Below are 24,110 nucleotides of genomic sequence, written 5' to 3' on the forward strand. Positions count from 1 at the left end.
CTATAGATATGATGCTGTGGTTAACAAAGAAAGAAAGACCAGCACTGATGGTGCCCCTGGAATCTATCACACATTCACTTAAGATGTGGGACTCATTGAAAACTAAACATGGGTTGACCAACCTAAAATCTCAGATGACACCACTATTTGAGAATCTTAGCTGTCTCCCGGGCATGGAACCAACAGCGTACAAAAAATGGACCAAGGCAGGGGTCACAAGAGTAAAAGATATATGGGCAAACAAAGAAATTAAAAGGTTTGAGACAGTAATGAGAGAGTGTGGGCTACATAATTCAGTGTTTTTTAGGTATCTTCAACTGAGGGACCATATGCAAAGGGAAGGCCCGTATAGTGACTTTACCATATTTGAGGATATATGCCTCTTGGGGGAGGACAAGAAAGGCTTGATATCCAAAGTATACAACATCCTGGCAGCTGATAAAACAGACACAGTGATAAAACCTAAAATTATGATAAAATGGGAGGAGGCGTTGGGAGAACAACTAGATCAGGAGGAGTGGGATAGTATATTTGAGGGGATAGCGAAAGCTCCACATGTGTCCTAATGAAAGAAAATGCATACAAAATGCTCCACCAATGGTACTACACCCCACTAACTTTGTCCACATTTTTCAGAAACATGTACCCATTGTGTACGAGAAGATGTGGTCAACAGGGGACGTTCATACATATGTGGTGGACGTGTCCAAAGGTTACAAAGTTATGGAGGGACACACATGACATGGCACAGGCAATTCTTGGGTTTGACTTCCCCCTAGACCCCTAGAAAGTACTGTTATGCAGACCAATAGAAAATATGGAAAAAAACAAAGATAAGCTATTGACACACATATATACAGCCGCCAGATGTGAAATAGCTAAGGCCTGGAAACAGGAGCAACAACCAGCTATAGAAATAGTAAGAGCAAGGTTATGGAGGATCTGTTTTATGGAAAAACTGACGGGGATACAAAACGACATAGTACAGAAATACTTAGAAGTCTGGGAACCACGGAGAACTTATATTGGACATAGGGGAACTCTCCAAATCTGAAAAACACATAATATAGGTGCCTTAAAAACACATCGGCTAAGGAAGTGGGGGAATAGGGGGAAAAAATAAATAATAAAAAAAAAAAACACATAACTACTGAGGTAACCTTGGTGTGATATGTTTCATATCTGTATAAAACGAGGAGGAGGGCCTGGAGGGTATTCAGTATTCAATAATTCACTAAGGTACGTGTGTTTATATACTGTTATGTTAATATTACTGTTATGGTACACCAACAAGTGGAAAATCAATGCTAAAGTAATGACAGTCTTTTTTCGTCTTTTCCTTTTTCCCTCTCCCAGTCTTTTTAAGTTAAATTATTGTATTAGTTATTTTATACCCTGTCCTAACAGTGATGTCTTTATTGTCTACCCACCAAAAGGTGTTACATACATGATACAAAAATATGTAATTCAAAAGTAACATCCTACCCCTTTTTTATGTTCTGTACACCTCTCCCCACTATTCTTAACAAAAAATGCAAATAAAGAACAAATTTACAAAGAATAGAATATATCTGACATGGATTTAGCTCTGTTTTAGCATTGGTTTAGGAATTGAATACATAAATCAATATTTTTTGTGTAAAATGAATTAAAATATGCAAATAACTTTTAATTGGTGGGTGAAAACGTTTTATGCAGGCTAAATTTCCTGACTGATTGACTTATCTTGTTTACACTTCAAGCTTCCCACAACAGGTCAATTTGCTCCTTCTCATCAAGATGTGATTGATGGGAGAAATGTTTCCTGTTTGGATATTTTTTGACTTGATTAAATAAACACATTTATGATGAGCTTTCAAAGAGAAAATCATGTGCAGACGCATGTGAGCCCAAACACTTAAAACTCAAATACGTTTTTGGGCAGTAAGAATTACAGTACAATGCAGAATTGGTTCAGTGAGAACAGGAGATGGAGATAAGAAAATGTACAACAATAAGATAATTAGGTGTCAAAAAGAGGTGAGGTCGAGAGAAAGGCGTGAAAGTCAGTCAGCGACTAAGGCACTGATTGAGCCACCTGTGCTAAAGTGGAGATAATGTGGAATCCTTGGCCCGTGAGCACTGGTGTTTGCCACCCCTACTCTAATAGATTATTTTTCTGGTTGATATTTTCCATGGTTGTATGAATTTATATATACCATTGAATTATCAGCTTTTTAAATTAATAATTTTTAGTTATGACTTATCTTATGTCAGTGATGGTACTAATTTAGCATTCTTCATCATATAAGAAGCAGAAGCAGACACAATGTTTCAGGTCCTATTTGGACATTTCTAAAGGTCCAGATAGGATCTGAAACATTGTATATGCTTCTGCTGTTTGCCCTAATATACCTTTTTTCCCCCTTTCCCCCGTGTCTAGGGAAACTACGTGTGGTGCGTTACCTGAGTGGCTTACAGGAGGCCTGATACTCTGCTGCAGGGAGCCTGGGGTGGTCATGATCTATCTGATGACAGCGCCTCCACCTGGGAGGGATCCAGACACAGCTGGATAACCCCTTCCCAGGAACACACAGTGAAGAATATATACACACACAGTGGTATAACTACTTATCTTTACTGATAACATATAACTTCCTTACTATCGTAGTATACTTCACGTAACACTATACCATATGGCCCCAACATGGTATACCCACACTACAACGCCACCCCCGGTGGAATTCCCCAAAGTACTAAGGTGCCCTGGGCACCTAACCACCTGGTGACCACAGAGTTAAACCCACCCAAGGTGTGTGGAGTAGTGGCTACCCACAGAATGAGTGTGTGGTCGGTGGTGCACATAGATTATTATACCTTCCCGGACACTCCAGCACCCAGGTACCGCCAAATGATACAAGGATCCGTCTGATCCAACGAAGACGTCCGCATCTGCATGGGGTGAAGTCCAGCTGGAGTGTCTCACCTTTAAGAGTCTCTCAACTATGATGGTGGTCTGGTCCCAGAACACAAGCTGCAAGTCACCACGTGGCGTAAATCCCTGTGTCCCTGACACTATACAGTACTGGGAAGTGTCCCTATCAAGGGGCCTTCCCTGCAGCAGTGTAAGGAATCAGGGCCACGTCCCTTGCTGCTGCCCCCTGCCCCCCATCGCTATCCATGCCGCCGCCCAGCGCATACCTTGAACTCCGCTGCGGCCACCATCTTGGATTCTGGCTCTGGTGTTACAGAATGCGTGCTTCCTTCTAGGATTTATAGCGTTCGCATTATGCCTGTCTCCGCCCCCCCCCCCCCCCCCCGCCGCCGCTCAGCATGGGAGTCTTCATCACATCTCCAGCACTCTCAGCTGTGCTCTACTGCTTTCTGGTCTCTCAGCCACTCACGAGCAGCTCCTCGACACGGCCCCATCATGCCCCTTGTCCGGATTGGTCATTGCCGCTTTAAATATCCTGCTTTGCTTTCACTTCCTTGCTCTGCATAGCTCCTTGCTACCTGTGTTGCCTGGAACCTGTGTCGTGCTCTCTTTGTGTTTATTCCTACAGCTATTGACCCGGCTCGTCTGAATACCCCTCTGGCTCCTGAACTCGGCTTTCCTACTGACTACTCTACCTTTAAGACCCTCGGACTCAGCTACAGATTTTGACTACGGAACTTTCTATATCCTCGGACTCGGCAAGTACTTGACCATTCTTTATCTACATCCAGGCCTGGCCACGCTACTACGCCACATCCCGGACACGCCCCCTCTGCTGTTGGTGTGTATACTCTACATCCCACCTTAGTACAGGGGACTGGTCTGGTCTGCGGGCTGCAAAGCGTGACATTATGCAGAGCCAAAACACAGACCTGGCTGAGGTGGGCCAACTACTTTCGACCCTTGCGCAATGCATCCAAGCTTTGGGAACGCAGATTTCCGATTTGATTCAAAAGCTATCCTCTCTCTCACTACAGCCCACTCCGCCACCAGCTGCAGCCGCACCTGGAAGCACTCGGACTTCGGAACTCAGAATCCTTACACCTAAAGCATATGCGGGTGACCCTCTGGCCTGTCATAAAATTCCGTTTGAAATGTCTCCATGCCTCTTTTCTACCGGACACACCAAGGTAGCCGATGTTTACACTCTCTTAACAGGGGATGCCTTGGCCTGGGCTTCTCCCATCTGGAAGATATTCCTGGTCGCAAAAATACTGCTGCCTCTTCTCTAGTTCATTTGTCTCAGGGTCGTAGGTCCGTAGCCAAATATGCACTGGAATTCCGGACCGTCGCAGCAGAGACTCCTTGGAACGAAGAGGCACTTACTGCTGTATTTTGGCAAGGTTTGTCCGATCTGTAAAGGATGAACTTGCAGTCCAGACCCGACCCCAAGCATTGGAGGATTTGATCGCACAGTCCATACGCGTGGATCAGCGCCTTCAGGAGCGACGTCATGAACGCCAACGTCCCAGGTTCGTGTCTTCTGACCCTCCTTATCCTACACTGGCGACACACTTTATCGCAGTGCGGCCAGATCCGCAAGCCGGGAGATTTCCCGGCTTGCTAGTGGCCGCCCATGACGCGCGGTCACGCGTCTTCGGGAGCCTGCGCCCCCTGCACGCGCGTCCAGGGCTCCCCGAGGGAGCCCTGGTGTCCCGCGATCTGCGGGACGGCGGCAGGGGGTTCCGGGGGACCCGGCGGACCCGGCAGCGGGAGGGAGAGCGCCCCGATTGGAGGGCGCTCTTCCGCTGCTTCGGCGCGCGCCCGTCACACTCGGGCGCGCGCCAGGCTACTGCTGCGGCACAGAACGGGCAAATGCTCGAATAAACTGTGCCGCAGCAGTAGGCCTCCTCCGGCTATTCGGCCTGTTCCTGACGCTGTGGAACCCATGCAGATCGGCACTCAGCGGATCCATACTCCCGACAGGACGGCCGAGAGGTTTCGCCGCCAGAATGAGGGCCTATGTTATTATTGTGGATCACCAGATCATGTGGTACGTTTTTGTCCTTTGAGGCCCAAGGAACAAACGGGACTAGCCACGCAAGAGGGAATTACCCTCGGATCAATTTCTTCTCGCTCCCTCTCTAAAGAGGAACTCCCTAAAAGGATTATGCTCCCAGTTTTGCTTGAAGGCCCGAATTTTCGTGTAACTACTGCTGCTTTTCTCGATTCAGGCTCTGGTGGTAATTTTATAGAGCAAGATTTCGCCACCCGTAACAAGATTCCTCTTATCTCCAAGAAAGCACCAATTGGACTCGAGACTATTGATGGGCGTCCTTTGCAACCAACTTTCATCACGTTAGAGACTCTTCCTCTCACTTTATCTGCCAGTATTCACACCGACATCATACACTTTCTTGATGTTTGTTATCCTAGGGTTACCTTGGTTACAGCATCACAACTCACGCATAGTGTCAGTAATCAGGGCACACGCTGCCCTCTACCTGCCTGGGTAGCCGCAGTCTCCTCTACTCCAGTCCTGCATCATAGGACCGCCCCCCCATGCTCCCCCGCGGTTCTCACATACGCCGCCGATGCTACCACTGGACGCGCGCCCACTCTATTTACAGGGCGTGTGTCACACGATTTAATTTATGCACTGCACCGGCCTTATAGCTTCGCCCACCAGCCACCCCAGGTCTTAGGCCCACGCCTCCCTGCCGCTCACCTGCAGCAGACCTCACTATCACCTCCTGCCCTATCACAAAGGGCTCCTTGGCTCACCTCCACCCTGCCCTCTCCTCTGATTGGCTCTCCGTGCTTTATTACCCCTGTGGCTCCAACACATCTTCGCTCTGCATAGTTTCGTTTGCCTTGTGCTGTTGGATACTGTGCCTAGCTTCCTCTTACGTTACAGATCTTGTTACCGAACCGGCTTGTCTTCCTGCCCTCTCTGGCTCTCGACCCCGGCTTCCATTCGACCTCGCTTACCTCTCTGACCCCTTGAACTTGGCTCACGGACACCTACGATTCGGATCTCTCCTACCCACGACCCTTGGCTTCGGACTCCACTACGGTACCTTCTCTACGCCCTTATCTGGAAAGTATTACGACTAGCTCTTTGTACCCCTGGCCTTGGCCAGGCTACCATATCCACACTCCGGGCACACTCTCACTACTGCGGGTGCGTGGTTACTCACTCTTCACCTCAGTACTGGGGGTTAGTATGGTCTGCGGGCAGCACAGTGTGACACATAGATTGGAGGGACTGCAAACCGATTCAATGGCAGCCAGAGACAGATGCCTCATCCTCGCCGGTCATAGCTCCTGCCACAGTTATCGCGGGAATGGAAACGTCTTCTGATAGCAACTCCACTCTTCCCGAATATATGCTGATTTCATCGATTTTTTAGTAAGTCTCAGTCAGAGGTCCTGCCTCCTCATAGACCCTATGATTGTCCATTGATCTGGTCCCTGGTGCCGTCCTGCCAAAGTCTAACTTCTACCCCTTGTCTCTCCCAGAGACTGAAGCCATGGTAACCTACATCAAAGAGAATCTTGAGAAGGGATTCATTCACAACTCTTCATCTCCCGTCGGTGCCGGTTTCTTTTTTGTGAAGAAAAAGGATGGATCCCTGAGATCATGCATTGACTACCGGGGCCTCAATCTCATTACTGTCAAAAACAGGTATCCCCTGCATCTGATTTCGGAACTGTTTGATAGGCTTCAAGGGGCCAAAATTGTTTCCAAGCTAGACCTCCGAGGAGCCTACAACCTCATACGTATTCGAGAAGGGGATGAATGGAAAACCGCCTTTAATACAAGAAGCGGACACTATGAGTATCTCGTGATGCCATTTGGCTTATGCAATGCTCCTGCTGTCTTTCAGGATTTTATGAATGATGTCTTCCGTGATGTCCTCAATTCCTTCGTAATTATTTACCTTGACAATATTCTAATTTTTTCTGAGAATCTTCAAGATTATGTCCAGCATACTAGACTTGTGCTCTCTCGCCTCCGTGTCAATAATCTCTATGCAAAGCTCGAGAAATGTCTTTTTCATCAGTCTTCTACCGCCTTCTTAGGCTATATCATTTCGGATAAAGGATTTTCAATGGACCCAGAAAAACTTAAGGCTGTTTTGGATTGGCCCCTGCCCAATTCTCTTAAGGCCATTCAGCGTTTTTTGTGCTTTTCCAATTACTATAGAAAATTAATCCGGAATTTTTCTACCACTGTGGCTCCCATCACTGCGCTTACTAAGAAGGGAGTCGACCCATCTGTGTGGCCTCTGGAGGCCGTCTCCGCCATTGAAACCTTGAAGCAAGCTTTTGTTTCAGCATCCATCCTTCTTCATCCTGATACTAGTCTTCCGTTTACGTTAGAAGTGGATGCCTCTGATTGTGGTGCGGGTGCCATTCTCTCCCAGAGACTCTCCCCTCGAGATAAGTTGCACCCATGTGGATTTTTTTCGAAAAAGGTTCTCCCCTGCTAAAAAGAACTATGATGTCGGTAATAGAGAACTCCTGGCCATCAAGATGGCTTTACAGGAGTGGCGACACCTCCTGGAAGGCTCCCGCGAACCGATTGCTTTTTTGACAGATCATAAGAATCTTCTCTATATCGAAAGTGCACGTCGTCTAGGATCTCGTCAAGCCCGCTGGGCACTTTTTTTTTCAAGATTTAATTATACTCTATCATACATCCCCGGCACGAAGAACATAAAAGCTGATGCCTTGTCCAGACAATTTTCCCCTGAGGAAAAATCCGAAGAAATCCCAGATACAATTGTACCTTCAAAATTCATAGTCTCCGCCAACTCTTTTGATATTCTTGAAAAGATCGTAGAAGCTCAGTCACAGATTCCGAGTGGTCTAGAGGTACCGGAAGGAACCCTTTATGCCGCCCCCAAGTTTTGTCAGAAGATCTTGGAATGGGGTAACTCTCTCCGGTCAGCCGGCCATCCCGGCTTCAAGAGAACTTTGGATCTCATTAAGCGCACCTTTTGGTGGCCTAATATGGCAAAACTCATTCACGAATTTACACGCGCTTGTCCAGTTTGTGCACAGAACAAGACTCTTCATCAAAAGCCTTCCGGGTTACTCATGCCTCTTCCAGTACCTGATCGTCCATGGTCACATATTTCGATGGATCTTATTGTAGATCTTGCGCCCTCCAGAGGTATGACTACCATTTTGGTCATAGTAGACCGATTTTCGAAACAGGCCGATTTTGTTCCCCTCAAGGGTCTTCCCTCCTCTCCCGCCCTGACAGATATTTTTACCAAAGAAGTGTTTCGTATCCACGGGATCCCTACGTCCATAGTTTCTGATCGAGGATCGCAATTCATATCAAGGTTTTGGCGTGCTTTCTCCAGGAGGCTTGGTATGGCCTTATCTTTCTCTTCAGGCTATCATCCCCAAACTAATGGGCAAACTGAGAGACTTAGTCAAAGCCTTGAACAGTATCTACAATGCTTTATTTCTGATACCCAAGATAATTGGGTTGATCTGTTACCATGGGCGGAATTTGCTTCCAATTCTCTCCGTAATGAATCTACGCAAGAATCTCCGTTTTGCGTGAATTACGGCTTTCATCCAAGTCGGCTTCCAATCTCCAACACTCTCTCAGGAGTGCCAGCAGCTGATGAACGGGTAACCACGCTACAGAACTCATGGATCAAAATCCAATCCGCACTCCTTAGTGCAGCTCAGAGGTTCAAGTCTCAAGCAGATCGTCGTCATCAACAGGCTCCCAATTACAAGCCAGGGGACTGAGTCTGGGTTTTTGCAAAGAATATCAGACTGAAGACTCCTACCCCGAAATTGGCGCCTAGGTTTGTGGGGCCTTGCTTGATTCAGGAACAAATCAATCCTGTCACGTTCCGTTTACAGTTGCCTTCATCCATGAACATTCCCAACGCGTTCCATGTATCCCTGCTCAAGCCTTTCATTCAGAGCAATCGCTTCCCTGCAAAAGCCCGTAAACCCAACCCTGTTACGGTCCAAGGACACTCAGAATTCGAGGTGCAGTCCATCGTGTATTCCCGTATATCAAGGGGAAAAGTACAGTTCCTTGTACATTGGAAGGGCTATGGTCCAGAAGAGCGTTCCTGGATATCAAGGGAAGACATTCATGCTCCAGCTCTACTCAATCGCTTCCACAAGAAATTTCCACAGAAGCCTTGGATGGATCGTCCTGAGGTCGATCCTGAAAGGGGGGGTACTGTAAGGAATCGGGGGCCACATCCCTTGCGGTGTGACTCCTCCTTCCCCACTACCAGTACTGCAGAGGCTGCTGCCCCTGCCCCCCGTCGCTACCCATGCCGCCACCAGCGCATACCTTGAACTCTGCCGCGGCCACCATCTTGGATTCTGGCGCTGGTGTTACAGAACGCGTGCTTCTTCTAGGATTTATAGCGTGTGCATTATGCCTGTCTCCGCCCCCCGCTCGGCGTGGGAGTCTTCACGTCTCCAGCACTCTCAGCTGTGCTCTACTGCTTCCTGGTCACTCAGCCAGCAGCTCCTCAACACGCCCCCGCCATGGCCCTCGTCCGGATTGGTCATTGCCACTTTAAATATCCTGCTTTGCTTTCACTTCCTTGCTCTGCATAGCTCCTTGCTACCTGTGTTGCCTGGAACCTGTGTCATGCTCTCTTTGTGTTTATTTCTACAGCTACTGTATTGACCTGGCTCTTCTGAATACCCCCTCTGGCTCCTGAACTCTGCTTTCCTACTGACTACTCTACCTCTAAGACCCTCAGACTCAGAAAGTTCTGTAGTCAAAATCCGTAGCTATTTCCTCGGACTCGGCAAGTACTTGACCATTCTTTATCTACATCCAGGCCTGGCCACGCTACTACGCCACATCCCGGACACGACCCCTCTGTTGTCGCTGAGTATACTCCTCATGTGGTTTTAAACTTTGGCTTGTATGCCGGAATAAAGTTATTTTTTACAGCACCTTGCCCCCCGCCTATTCTAAACAGCAGTGCTCGTCTGATTACTTCACTATACTCTACATCCCACCTCAGTACAGGTGACTGGTCTGGCCTGTGGGCTGCACAACGTGACAAGCAGCCACGCTACATGTGGTTGGGGCCTAACTGGGGCCTATGGGGCAATGCTAGGTCTATTCCAGGGAAGCACTGCTCCCTGGACACTACCTCTCTCTTCTGCCTCCGGATCCCGACTGACGTTGTCCCTCTTAGCGCGCCAACTGTATCAATCATGGCTGCTGGGAATCTAGCAGCCTTTTTGGCTTTGTTGCGCCGCGTGTCTAGAGCAGCCCCATGTCTGCTGGGACATGTAGTCCCTCTGTGGAGCCTGTCTGTAATGACTGCCTCTACTTTACCTATTGCGCATTCACGAGAACTCTATTGCGCATGCACAAGTACTGCAACATGGCGGCCCCCGTTATCGGGTGCACCACGGAGCTCCAGTGCTCTGGCGCTCTCCCGTACGGCCCGCAGCCTCTGCCAAACAGCTCCTGTCCCTATCTGGACCCACCTCTAGCTCCAAAGGAACTCCTACTGCCATCCAGCCTCACTGCAGACCAGCAGGTAAGGGGAACCAAGGGGGACCTGGCTACACCTGCAATGACATTGACTACAAGACATTTGTAGGTAGTGAACTAATTTTGCTTGGGGATATCGGTCTACTGCTTTATACACAGACATTCCTTGTGCCTCATTTTTTCATGTACAGTGGCGACCAACTTTATTCTTACTTGGCTAGCTCCGCGAATTTCAGAAAATCCCGGTGATGTGCGGTTTTGTGTCGTTTTCTCCCGGGGTGTATAGCGTTATTTTCGCGGCTGTGATTTAAGCATTTTATGCCCGCTGGCTGCAATACTGCAAGGCCGTGTAAAAAAACATGGGGGCGTTTGCGAGCTGTTGTCTCTGAAGTCTAATACCTTCGCGGTTCAACCTAGAGTACACAGTCTGTGCGTGCGCGCGCAGTAATAGTAAAATTGCATATTTAATTTATTTTAAAGTACAGTACTGTACATGCTCGGACCCTGTTGGGGTGAAGTGAGGGGGTTCCTAACATCTGGGGGAAAATGAATTTTAATTCTATGGTGAGTCTTGTTGCCGTATTATTTTGGTGGGGCTGGCTGGGTACCTCTTTAGGGGGCTGACCATTACTGTACATTAAAACTTTTCTTTTTTTTTCCTCAGAAAAGAAAACGGCTAATGGGGGGATTTCGATGGATAATATTGTACTGTATGCTGATGTTTTCCGGCCGTACAGTATACTGTACTGTACTGTGTAATAAACCCGAATAAATAAAACTATGCATTTATTCTACATGTTCAGTATCGTTTCATTATGTGTCTTCCACAGTATACTGTACAGTGGTATACAGTGCCTAACATCTATGGGCAAAAAGAATTTTATTCCTAGGTGCCCTAGAACAGAAGTTCCCACGCCAATTGCCCGTGAACTTGACCGTGGCCCTAAGTAGTTCCCACGCCAATTGCGTGAATATAATGTAACATAACCCGTTCTGTGGGTCTGAGCGGGTTGAAATTTACCTGGTCCTCATGCGGGAGGACCCTTGCCATAGTGGCAAAATATCAGCCTTGCACAACCCCCGGAACCGGTGGTACCAAAAGACAGTTTAAAAGCACATTACCAAAGTGGCTTTTTTTTTCTGCCATGCAAGTCAAAGGCAGAAACCTAAATTTTAACATCACCCTGACTCCGTTCTGTTGCCACGAGAGGGTCACAATTTGCCATGCAATCCTGCCGCAACTAGGACTACATGGTCACTGAATCTGAGCCCTCTAGGTCGAACAGAACCGGAGTTGTGGGTTCCAGGTTTCTGCTCATACTGACTTAGCCGGTTCAAAGCTTTCTCCATCATTGCGCTCAATGGTAGAACCCTCCTCGCCGGCGTGACCCTTTCTTGCCACCATTACTGCTCGGACCCTGTTGGGGTCAAGTGAGGGGGTTCCTAACATCTAGGGGCAAAATGAATTTTATTTCTAGGTGCCCTAGAACAGAAGTTCCCACGCCAATTGACCTAGTTCCACGCCAATTGCCGTAGTTCCTACGCCAATTGCACGACCAGGCAGTTAAAAAACAGTGCAGCAAGCCTCTACATTTGTTACACTGGCAAAGGAGCAAATGGAAACAATGTGAGGCAATTCAACATATTCTTTTATTGGTGGAGTCATTGCAAAAACATTTATTTACAAATACTGTACAATGTTGTAACATTTAAAGTGCACAGCAATTCTAACCATCAACACACAATAATACATTCTGCAGCCTTTATTAAATTCTTCTGCCACAACACATTTTTGGTGCATGGGGCACAGGGAGTTACAGTGACTTGCTTTTTATGTACTGTATTTGGGGATTGTCTTTGGGGGTTTATTCATCAAATTATTATGATGAACTGCCTTTTGAAATTACAGTGCTGTTAACTATTTCAGCCACACACCTCCAGAGTTTTTAATCCCTCCCTAGCCAAGCATATTGCCATTGTGTTCTTAATCTGCCCCTAGCCGAGCTACAGTACAAACACTCAGTACGCCTGCGTCTAATCACACCATCCCCCTCCCCCAACCCTTAGAGGCCTGTTGTTTGAACGGTAATGCTTTGGAAAATCAACATGTTCTTTTATTGGTGGAGTCAGTACAAAAACATTTATTTACAATGTTGAAACATTTAAAGTGCACAGCAATTCTAACCATCAACACACAATAATACATTCTGCAGCCTTTATTAAATTCTTCAGCCACAAAACATTTTTGGTGCATGGGGCACAGGGAGTTACAGTGACTTGCTTTTTATGTACTGTATTTGGGGATTGTCTTTGGGGGTTTATTCATCAAATTATTATGATGAACTGCCTTTTGAAATTACAGTGCTGTTAACTATTTCAGCCACACACCTCCAGAGTTTTTAATCCCTCCCTAGCCAAGCATATTGCCATTGTGTTCTTAATCCGCCCCTAGCCGAGCTACAGTACAAACACTCAGTACGCCTGCGTCTAATCACACCATCCCCCTCCCCCAACCCTTAGAGGCCTGTTGTTTGAACGGTAATGCTTTGGAAAATCAACATGTTCTTTTATTGTTGGAGTCAGTACAAAAACATTTATTTACAATGTTGAAACATTTAAAGTGCACAGCAATTCTAACCATCAACACACAATAATACATTCTGCAGCCTTTATTAAATTCTTCTGCCACAAAACATTTTTGGTGCATGGGGCACAGGGAGTTACAGTGACTTACTTTTTATGTACTGTATTTGGGGGTTGTCTTTGGGGGTTTATTCATCAAATTATTATGATGAACTGCCTTTTGAAATTACAGTGCTGTTAACTATTTAAGCCACACACCTCCAGAGTTTTTAATCCCTCCCTAGCCAAGCGTCAATCGGCTGAGTCACCCTAGCCTACCATCCCCCTCTCTCCACTGGGTCGTTGATCTTCTGCATATTGCCATTGTGTTCTTAATCCGCCCCTAGCCGAGCTACAAACACTCAGCACGCCTGCGTCTAATCACACAACCCCCCTCCCCAACCCTTAGAGGCCTGTTGTTTGAACGGTAATGCTTTCGAAAATCCCCTCTCGAATTTGAAATATAAATCTGATGTGCATAGCACTGTGAGAATTGAGAGTACACTGATACAGTATTTCATCAGGGTGTGAAAATATTTGTCAGTCACTATGGTTTACAGTCACATGTTTTTAATACAATACAGAACATTCTTTAATATCTTTAAAATAAAAATATATAAATCCTGGTATAAATCCTGGTAAAATATTTTATAAATAAATAAAATAATTCATTGGTGCACTGTAGGGGTGGCTGTCAATGATTATGATTCGCAGGAAAGTGAATAAATATTTATTTTATTTTATCAGGAACCAAAAAATACAAATATAAAAATAATCAGGAATAATACATACAGTAATGCAGTCTTTATTAAGTTATTTTGGCAGCTTGAAATTGGATAACCATTTGGAAAACCTTTGTAAAACATGGGGAAACATGAGTAATGCACATTTATAAGAATATTATTTAATACTACAGTATATAGAGTACAGTACTGTAATGTACTGTATAATATACTGTATATACTGTATAGTAAAATTATTTTTTCTTTAGTCTTTATCTTTTCCTCATTCTGTCTGCAGTACAGTAGTTCATTGAGAGAGGAGAGGTTTTGTGTACATCATTGCTGCTGTTTATATACTGTACATTTGACTGTACAAGCAGATTTGACTGGACACAACGCCCCATCCCCCTAGGCCACCGTTTTTCCTGGAACGACAAGAAAACCAAAAATTAATGCAGTTACTGTACTGTATTATGGCAGAACTGCTTTAGGTGGCTGGTGCAGCTTTCTCTGGAAAGAAAAAAAATGGGGCAGTTAGTAGGCAGTTACTGTAGTACTGTCAAACTAGTGTACTGTATACTGTACTGGAACTACTGTATACTCTGACTACTGTTAAATTCTATGTACTGTAACCTGATGGCTGGTGGTGCTCTCTCTGTAAAGAAAAAACTAACTACTGTATACTTTTACTATCTGGAAAGAAAAAATCTGTGCCATACTTACCTGTAACATACTGTACTTACAATACTACAGCACAGTACTACTTTCCTGATGCTTGCCCATTACGCGCGATGACAATGGGCAACACAGTGGCAATATGGTCTATATATTTATTGCAGCGTTCCACGGTGAGTACATCGTTCGAAAAACTCAGTATGCCTTTCAACAACTCGTCCTTTTTGGAGGGTTTCACCACTTTCCGGATATGGTCCTTCAGCTGATGCCAGACCATTTCGATCAGATTGAAGTCTGGCGACCTGTCATTGGAAAGAAAGGACAATTGGTTTAAGAGCTAAAAACAGTGGGGAACAAAAATGGGACACGGTCTACTGCACTTACTCCACTGGCGTCTTCACCCAGTTGATGCCGCGCTCAAGGATATGCGCCGTTGACGCAGTGTGCTTGGGATCGTTGTCCTGGTAGAAGCGGTGACCATTGGGCAAGTCGCGTGTGATGTATTGCACTATCTCGGGCACAATGTTGTCTTGGAAGAAAGCTTTATTCATGATTCCTATAGCAAGAAAAGAAAAGTGCTCAAAAAACTGCACAATAGTACAGTACAGTGCATACGGTAAGGCAACACTAGTCAAGTACAGTGCATTAGGCGACATTATATTTGATACATTTTACCTTCAAAGATGACAATGCATCCCGGTCCACGCCTAGAGATGGCACCCCACACATGCAGCTTCACAGGGTGTTTTGGCCGCGGCTTCAAAGATAAGCAGCCTTTTTTGTGGAACGCAAATCGTGCAAATCTCTCCAGCGACACAGTAGACTCATCAGTGAAGATGCAATCCTGGAAAGTCTCCCCGCTGTCAATCCATGCCTGGGCCTGGAGCACTCTTTTGATTTTGTTTGCGTCCCGTATCATGGGGTACACTCTGTAATGACAAGGAATAAAAAAAATTGCGGCACAGTGCAGTACAGTTTGCTAAACAACACTTTTACCTCCTGTACTGTCCAGTACTAACCTCACACGTCCATATTTCCATCCAATGCTGCGTCTCATCTTCTTTATGCTGCTCTCGGATACAGTCAGATTGTGCTTTTCCTGCAGAGTGTTTTTAACCCTTAATGCACTCCTCTCATCATTCTCCTCACTTATTTTGTCCACCAGAACAGTTGTCTCCCTACAATGTAAAGAAATTATATTGTTTTATTAATATGCAGCAATATAAAATGTATATAAATGTAATGTTGTAATATACATTAAATATAAATAGACAAAATATATATATACTGTTGTACTATAAATATAAATATACAAAATAAATATACTGTTTTAATATAAATATAAATATACAGTACATCCTATACAGTATATACCGTTGTAAGATTAATTGAAATATATAAAAAATGTATACTGCTGTACTATAAATATAAATAGACAAAATATATATACTGTTGTACTATAAATATAAATATACAAAATAAATATACTGTTGTAATATAAATATAAATATACAGTACATCCTATACAGTATATACCGTTGTAAGATTAATTGAAATATACAAAAAATGTATACTGCTGTACTATAAATATAAATAGACAAAATATATATACTGTTGTACTATAAATATAAATATACAAAATAAATATACTCTTTTAATATAAATATAAATATACAGTACATCCTATACAGTATGTACCGTTGTAAGATTAATTGAAATATACAAAAAATGTATACTGCTGTACTATAAATATAAATAGACAAAATATATATATACTGTTGTACTATAAATATAAATATACAAAATAAATATACTGTTGTAATATAAATATAAATATACAGTACATCCTATACAGTATATACCGTTGTAAGATTAATTGAAATATACAAAAAATGTATACTGCTATACTATAAATATAAATAGACAAAATATATATACTGTTGTACTATAAATATAAATATACAAAATAAATGTACTGTTTTAATATAAATATAAATATACAGTACATCCTATACAGTATGTACCGTTGTAAGATTAATTGAAATATACAAAAAATGTATACTGCTGTACTATAAATATAAATAGACAAAATATATATATACTGTTGTACTATAAATATAAATATACAAAATAAATATACTGTTGTAATATAAATATAAATATACAGTACATCCTATACAGTATATACCGTTGTAAGATTAATTGAAATATACAAAAAATGTATACTGCTGTACTATAAATATAAATAGACAAAATATATATATACTGTTGTACTATAAATATAAATATACAAAATAAATATACTGTTGTAATATAAATATAAATATACAGTACATCCTATTCATTATATACTGTTGTAAGATTAATTGAAATATACAAAAAATGTATACTGCTGTACTATAAATATAAATAGACAAACTACTGTACAGTACTGTATGTTGTAATATAAATCAACAGAAATAACAACAGTATTACAGTAGATACAGAACTGTACTGTAGATGTACAGTACAGTTTTCTATATTTTTTTTGTTGTTAAGTTTTATACTCTAAATATACTTACGCGTTATTTACCCTTGGTGCGTTTTTCCGGTCTCTGTTTTTTCCTTGTGCATGATAGCTCACGGTGGTTAATGGCACAACGAGGTCAGAAGTAGCTAACCAGCGATGGATAGCAGCAATTCGGTGTCCGCTCCTGTACATCTCCTTAATTCGCATGCTGAGATCCTTTGAAATCTTTTTAACAGGCATTGCTGCGAGTAGAAAGAAATAAAAACACAAGAATGTATATTCGATGTTTAGTCGATGTGTATTCTATGTGCAATCAATACACAAAATGGATGGTGTATTTATACGGTAATGACTCACACGCCCTCTTTCAACACCTGTACCTGGCCGCCATGCATAAAAGGTCACACACTTTGCATAGGCCACCACTCCAGGATCTTTATCTGAACTTGCCCTTGTCCAGATACTGTACTGCATTCACCTGCTTCCATGGAGCATCCCCGGTTCTATGGATGCAAGAACCCACTCACCTCTGCCGTGCCTGTCATGCTGAAAAAGCGAAAGGCGGTTGCCGTTTCCATGCCAAGGCAAAAGCGACAGGCTAAGGCAAATAAAGAAAACCTTCTGCTGACCCCAAAGGTTAAGGGTTTTCTTAGACGTAAGCCTCATTATGTGAAGAAGATATACGGTGATGTACTCTCGATGCAGAACGAATGGCAGCCAACCCATCGGACCCGCAGACCACTTCCTCCCATATGCTTCGACGACTCTGCTTTAGCTGTCCCGGAAATCTTCATCCCGTCTTCTCCACCCCCATCTTCTCCGGTTCCATCTGACGACGCTGCCGCCTCTGAAATCCACGGGTCACTTTCTCCTTTGCTCTTAGACGACTCTGCTTTTCGCCCGGAAATCCAAAGGTCACCTTCTCCATCCCTCTTCGACGCTACCGCTTCTCCTCTACCGCGTATCCACAGGTCACCTCCTCCACTCTCCATCGATGCTGCTTCTCTCCATGGAACCCCCATCTCATCCTCCGTTGCACCCATCCCCCCAGATGTCCAGATGCCATGCACAAGAAGCAGGTCGTTGGACCGGATGCTGAATGGGATAAGTGTGGATCTCCCCGGGAATTCTATTGTGCTGGCAAAGATAGATCTGCTTCTGGAGACAATGTTAAATGTGGAGCAACGGATGCTACAAATGGAGCAATGGATGGATCAACGGATGGAGAAGATAGAGGCTGACATTGCGGGCATACATTATTTGCTCGGTGCTAATGCCCCTGTTTCCCCGACGCCGGAGCAGGAGGGTGACATGGATGTGATGAATGGGACCTTCAACCCCCTTCCATCACCAAGCGCCCCCCCCCCCTCCACCACAAGATGTAGTGTACATGTATGCCGTTGAGGAGGACATGACAACCCCGTCAAGACCACGCCAGGAGACAACACGGCGACCACGACAGGAGGAAAGCTTCCTCCCAGACATCCTACCATCACCCGTCGCCACAAGCACACCCGCTCCCAAAAGACCTACACCCGCTCGCATCGAAACAGTGCCCGACATCACCCTGCGTGATCTGACAGCGGCGCTTAGGGAGAAGTATAGGGTGATGAGTGCTGGTGTACCCCACAAGTATGCCTTGATCATTTTTAAGCACCATGTTCCCTACACGTTGTACTGCGAGTGGGTGTTCAAAGTGAACTACGATGGGAATCGCGTAAAAAAGGCCCTTCCTGCCAATTTAAGGAAAAACATTGTGGAAGAAATGCGGCGCTTTTATACAGTTACAGATCCTGTAATGAAAGGCGTAAGAGACTGCATTAATGGCGTTTTGCGCCATGCAAGGAATCGGCCATGAATGGACAATGTGGAGGACTGTCAGTGAGACCATACTGTTGTGCTGAACTGTATTGTACTGTACATGTTTTGCCCTACAGTACCTGCTGTACTTAAACAAAGGAGATGTTGTGTGTTTTTTTTCACAGGACATGCACAACTCCAGTCCCTGAGGGCCGCAAACAGGCACGGTTTTCAATGTTGCCCTGAAAACCTGCCCTGTTTGCTGCCCTCTAGGACTGAACTGGTGCAGGTCTGACTGACAGTGTTGCGCACCATCCCACTGTACTGTAATGTATACAGTACTGGGTTTCTTTAATAAAGGAGATATTACTTAAAATGCTTCAACATTGTACAGTATTTGTAAATAAATGTTTTTGTACTGACCCCACCAATAAAAGACCATGTTGAATTGCCTCACATAAAATTTTGCCCCTAGATGTTAGGAACCCACTCACTTGACCCCAACAGGGTCCGAGCAGTAATGGCGGCGAGAAAGGGTCACGCCGGCGAGGAGGGTCCTACCATTGAGCGCAATGGCGGAGAAAGCTTTGAACCTGCTAAGTCAGAATGAGCAGAAACCTGGAACCCACAACTCCGGTTCTGTTCGACCTAGAGGGCTCAGATTCGTTGGCCATGTAGTCCTAGTTGCGGCAGGATTGCATGGCAAATTGCGACCCTCTCGTGGCAACAGAATTGAGTCAGGGTGATGTTAAAGTTCAGGTTTCTGCCATTGACTTGCATGGCAGAAAAAAAGCCACTTTGGTAATGTGCTTTTAAACTGTCTTTTGGTACCTCTGGTTCCGGGGGTTGTGCAAAGCTGATATTTTGCCACTATGGCAAGGGTCCTCCCGCATGAGGACCAGGTAAATTTCAACCCGCTCAGACCCACAGAACGGGTTATGTTACATTATACTTACTGTATATACAGGATTTATATTTTTTTATTTTAAAGATATTAAAGAATGTACTGTATTGTATTAAAAACATGTGACTGTAAACCATAGTGACTGACAAATATTTTCACACCCTGATGAAATACTGTATCAGTGTACTCTCAATTCTCACAGTGCTGTGCACATCAGATTTACATTTCAAATTCGAGAGGGGATTTTCGAAAGCATTACCGTTCAAACAACAGGCCTCTAAGGGTTGGGGGAGGGGGATGGTGTGATTAGACGCAGGTGTACTGAGTGTTTGTACTGTAGCTCGGCTAGGAGCGGATTAAGAACACAATGGCAGTATGCTTGGCTAGGGAGGGATTAAAAACTCTGGAGGTGTGTGGCTGAAATAGTTAACAGCACTGTAATTTCAAAAGGCAGTTCATCATAATAATTTGATGAATAAACCCCCAAAGACAACCTCCAAATACAGTACATAAAAAGCAAGTCAGTGTAACTCCCTGTGCCCCATGCACCAAAAATGTTTTGTGGCAGAAGAATTTAATAAACGCTGCAGTATGTATTATTGTGTGTTGATGGTTAGAATTGCTGTGCACTTTAAATGTTACACAGTTTACAGTATTTGTAAATAAATGTTTTTGTACTGACTCCACCAATAAAAGAACATGTTGAATTGCCTCACATTGTTTCCATTTGCTCCTTTGCCAGTGTAACAAATGTAGAGGCTTGCTGCACTATTTTTTTACTGCCTGGTCGCGCAATTGGCTTAGGAACTACGGCAATTGGCGTGGGAACTAGGTCAATTGGCATGGGAACTTCTGTTCTAGGGCACCTAGAAATAAAAGGGTCACGCCGGCGAGGAGGGTCCTACCATTGAGCGCAATGGCGGAGAAAGCTTTGAACCGGCTAAGTCAGAATGAGCAGAAACCTGGAACCCACAACTCCGGTTCTGTTCGACCTAGAGGGCTCAGATTCGTTGGCCATGTAGTCCTAGTTGCGGCAGGATTGCATGGCAAATTGCGACCCTCTCGTGGCAACAGAATGGAGTCAGGGTGATGTTAAAATTTAGGTTTCTGCCTTTGACTTGCATGGCAGAAAAAAAAGCCACTTTGGTAATGTGCTTTTAAACTGTCTTTTGGTACCACCGGTTCCGGGGGTTGTGCAAGGCTGATATTTTGCCACTATGGCAAGGGTCCTCCCGCATGAGGACCAGGTAAATTTCAACCCGCTCAGACCCACAGAACGGGTTATTTTACATTATATTCGCGCAATTGGCGTGGGAACTACTTAGGGCCGCGGTCAAGTTCACAGGCAATTGGCGTGGGAACTTCTGTTCTAGGGCACCGAGGAATAAAATTCTTTTTGCCCATAGATGTTAGGCACTGTATACCACTGTACAGTATACTGTGGAAGACACATAATGAAACGATACTGAATATGTAGAATAAATGCATAGTTTTATTTATTCGGGTTTATTACACAGTATACTGTACGGCCGGAAAACATCAGCATACAGTACAATATTATCCATCGAAATCCCCCCATTAGCCGTTTTCTTTTCTGAGGAAAAAAAAAAGAAAAGTTTTAATGTACAGTAATGGTCAGCCCCCTAAAGAAGTACCCAGCCAGCCCCACCAAAATAATACGGCAACAAGACAGTACTCACCATTGAATTTCCCATTCAGCTTGCGCCGGCGCCGGTCCACTGCCAGTCCAGCTTTCTTCATCATCCACGTCGATAGTTGGCAGCGGGACTAGTCCACCTGTAGTCAGCAGGTGAGGCTGGAAATCGCTTAGGTACATGCAAGCTTCATCAAAACTGCACGCTAAATCCAGCTCAGCCTCAGGCTCAGGCTCAGGGTTGTCACTGACAGTGGGACCGTCATTGGAAGCCGGTGCTGGTGCTGGTGCATTGCTTGGCAGCGACTGTCGCTTCTTAGTTGGTTTTAACACGACCCTTTGCCTTTTGCCGCCTCCATGATCATAGATACGGGAAAAACCCGGTGATACACACCAATACCCTCCAACAAATTGGGGCTCAATACGGTGAAAACAGGGGTCACTACATAACCTTTTCCTTACTGCACGCTTCCACGTATGAGGAGTTGGCGAAAAATTGTAAAAGTCATAATTTTCGATAAAATACTGATAAATTTGAGCAACTGTTGCCATCTTATCCTCTGTTGCATTAATCGCGGCCCATATCAAATACGCGTAACTTCTGGCAGGTTTTTGGAAAGCAGGCTGCACTTGAACACTCATGGCGGGTGGGTCTCTGGAGAATAGTGTAACACAAACTGAAACTGGTCTTTGTCTTTCTTTAATATGAAAAGCCTAAATTGATACATTTTGGCAACTCTTCCTTCAGTCTCAAGGCCAAGGCCAAGTTACAATGGCACACTGTGGTACAGTATCTTTTTTAAACGAAACACCTGCAAGCCGACACATTACTGATTCGGGGCATTACAATTCCTGAATTTCTGCCATCTGGCGGACACGCAAAGAATTGCAGCCTATTTAAATCCGAACCATTATCAATAAACCCATCAACTGCGCGTCAGCCGGGCCTGACCCTGGCTGGGACGGCAAAAGGAGCACGGCATGCTCCAGGTGAACAGTGTGGCATTCCAGGAACAAGCCAGGTAAAAGCCGGTGATTTGTAAGAATAAAAGCTGCGGCAACAGTATACTATGTATGTATGTCTTAATTTATATATCGCGCCATTAATGTACATAGCGCTTCACAGCAGTACTACACATGACAATCATATAAATAACAAATAATATAAATAACACAAAAAGTGGGAGAAGTGCTTCAGACATAAAAGTAACATTTAGGAAAAAGAGTCCCTGCTCCGAAGAGCTTACAATCTAATTGGAGGGTAGGAAGAATGTACAGAGACAGTAGGAGGGCGTTCTGGTAAGTGCATCTGCAAGGGGCCAAGGTTTATGTATCAGGTGTTAATTATCAGCAATGGAGCTACTCATATGCTTCCTTAAGCAGGTGTGTTTTGAGGTGGGTCTTAAATGTGGAGGATGCTAGTCGGATATTGAGTGAAAGGGCATTCCAGATGTGTGGAGCAGTCAGTGAGAAGTGTTTAAGGTGGGAGAGGGTTTTAGATACAAAAGGGGTAGAGAGAAGACATCCTTGAGCAGAATGCAAGTCGGGATGGTTTATAGCGAGAAATTAGGGCTGAGATGTAAGGAGAAGCAGAAGAATGTAAAGCTTTAAAAGTGAGGAGGAGAATTGAGTGTGTGTTTACGGGATTTGATAGGAAGTCAGGAGATGGATTTCAGCAGGGGAGACGCTGAGACAGATTTAAAAAAATAGTAGAGTCATTCTGTCAGCCGCATTTAGGATAGATTGTAGGGGAGACAGGTAAGAGGCAGGAAGGCTAGACAGCAGAAGGTTACAGTAGTCGAGATGGGCAAGAATCAGGGTCTGTTTCAGAGTTTGTGCAGTCAAGCAACAGAGGAAAGGGCGTATATTGGTAATATTGCAGAGGAAAAAAAATATTTTTTTGCTACCTTTTGAATGTGAGAAGAGAATGTGAGAGAAGAGTTGAGTGTGACCCTCTTGGCAGTGTGCTTGGGCTACTAGGTGAATGATAGTACTTCCAACAGTAATGTGGAAGGAGGTAGTAGTCCCAGGTTTGGGAGAAAGTATGAGGAGCTCTGTTTTTGTCATGTTAAGTTTAACTCAGTGGAGGACCATCCAGGATGATATAGCCGAGAGACATTCAGAAACTTTAGTCTGTACAGCAGGTGTAAGGTCAGGGGTAGAAAAGTAAATTTGTGTGACAACAGCATAGAGGTGATATTTGAACCCAAGAGATGTGATTAGGTCACCTAGAGAGAGTGTGTAAAGAGAAAGAGAAAAGGTCCCAGGACAGAGACCTGGGCTACCCCCTCAGAGAGATCGATAGAGAAAGAGGAGGTGGTAGCAAATGAAACACTGAAAGTACGATGGGAGAGGTAAAAGGAGATCCAGGATAGAGCTTTGTTAGGAATGCCAAGAGTATGGCGAATGTGAAGGGGAAGAGGGTGGTCCACAGTATCAAATGCTGCAGAGAGGTCGAGGAATATGAGCAGAGTGTAATGACCTCTGTCTTTGGCAGCATGGAGGTCATTAGTTATTTTACTTAGGGCTGTTTCAGTGGAGTGAGCAGTGTGGAAACCAGATTGTAGAGGGTCTAGGAGAGAATAGGTGTTGAGAAAATGGAGCAATCACGAGAATACAAGACGTTCAAGGAGTTTAGAGGCAAAATGCCGATAGAGAGACAGGTCAATCGTTAGAAAGACAGGTGGGGCCAAGCTTGCTGTTTATGAGTAATGATATAACTGTTGCATGTTTAAAGGAAGAGGGAAAGATATCAGATTAAAGGGAGGAGTTTAAAATCTGTGTGAGCGTAGGG

The sequence above is a fragment of the Ascaphus truei genome, chromosome 3 (genome assembly GCF_040206685.1).
Source record: "Ascaphus truei isolate aAscTru1 chromosome 3, aAscTru1.hap1, whole genome shotgun sequence".
Classification (NCBI taxonomy): domain Eukaryota; kingdom Metazoa; phylum Chordata; class Amphibia; order Anura; family Ascaphidae; genus Ascaphus; species Ascaphus truei.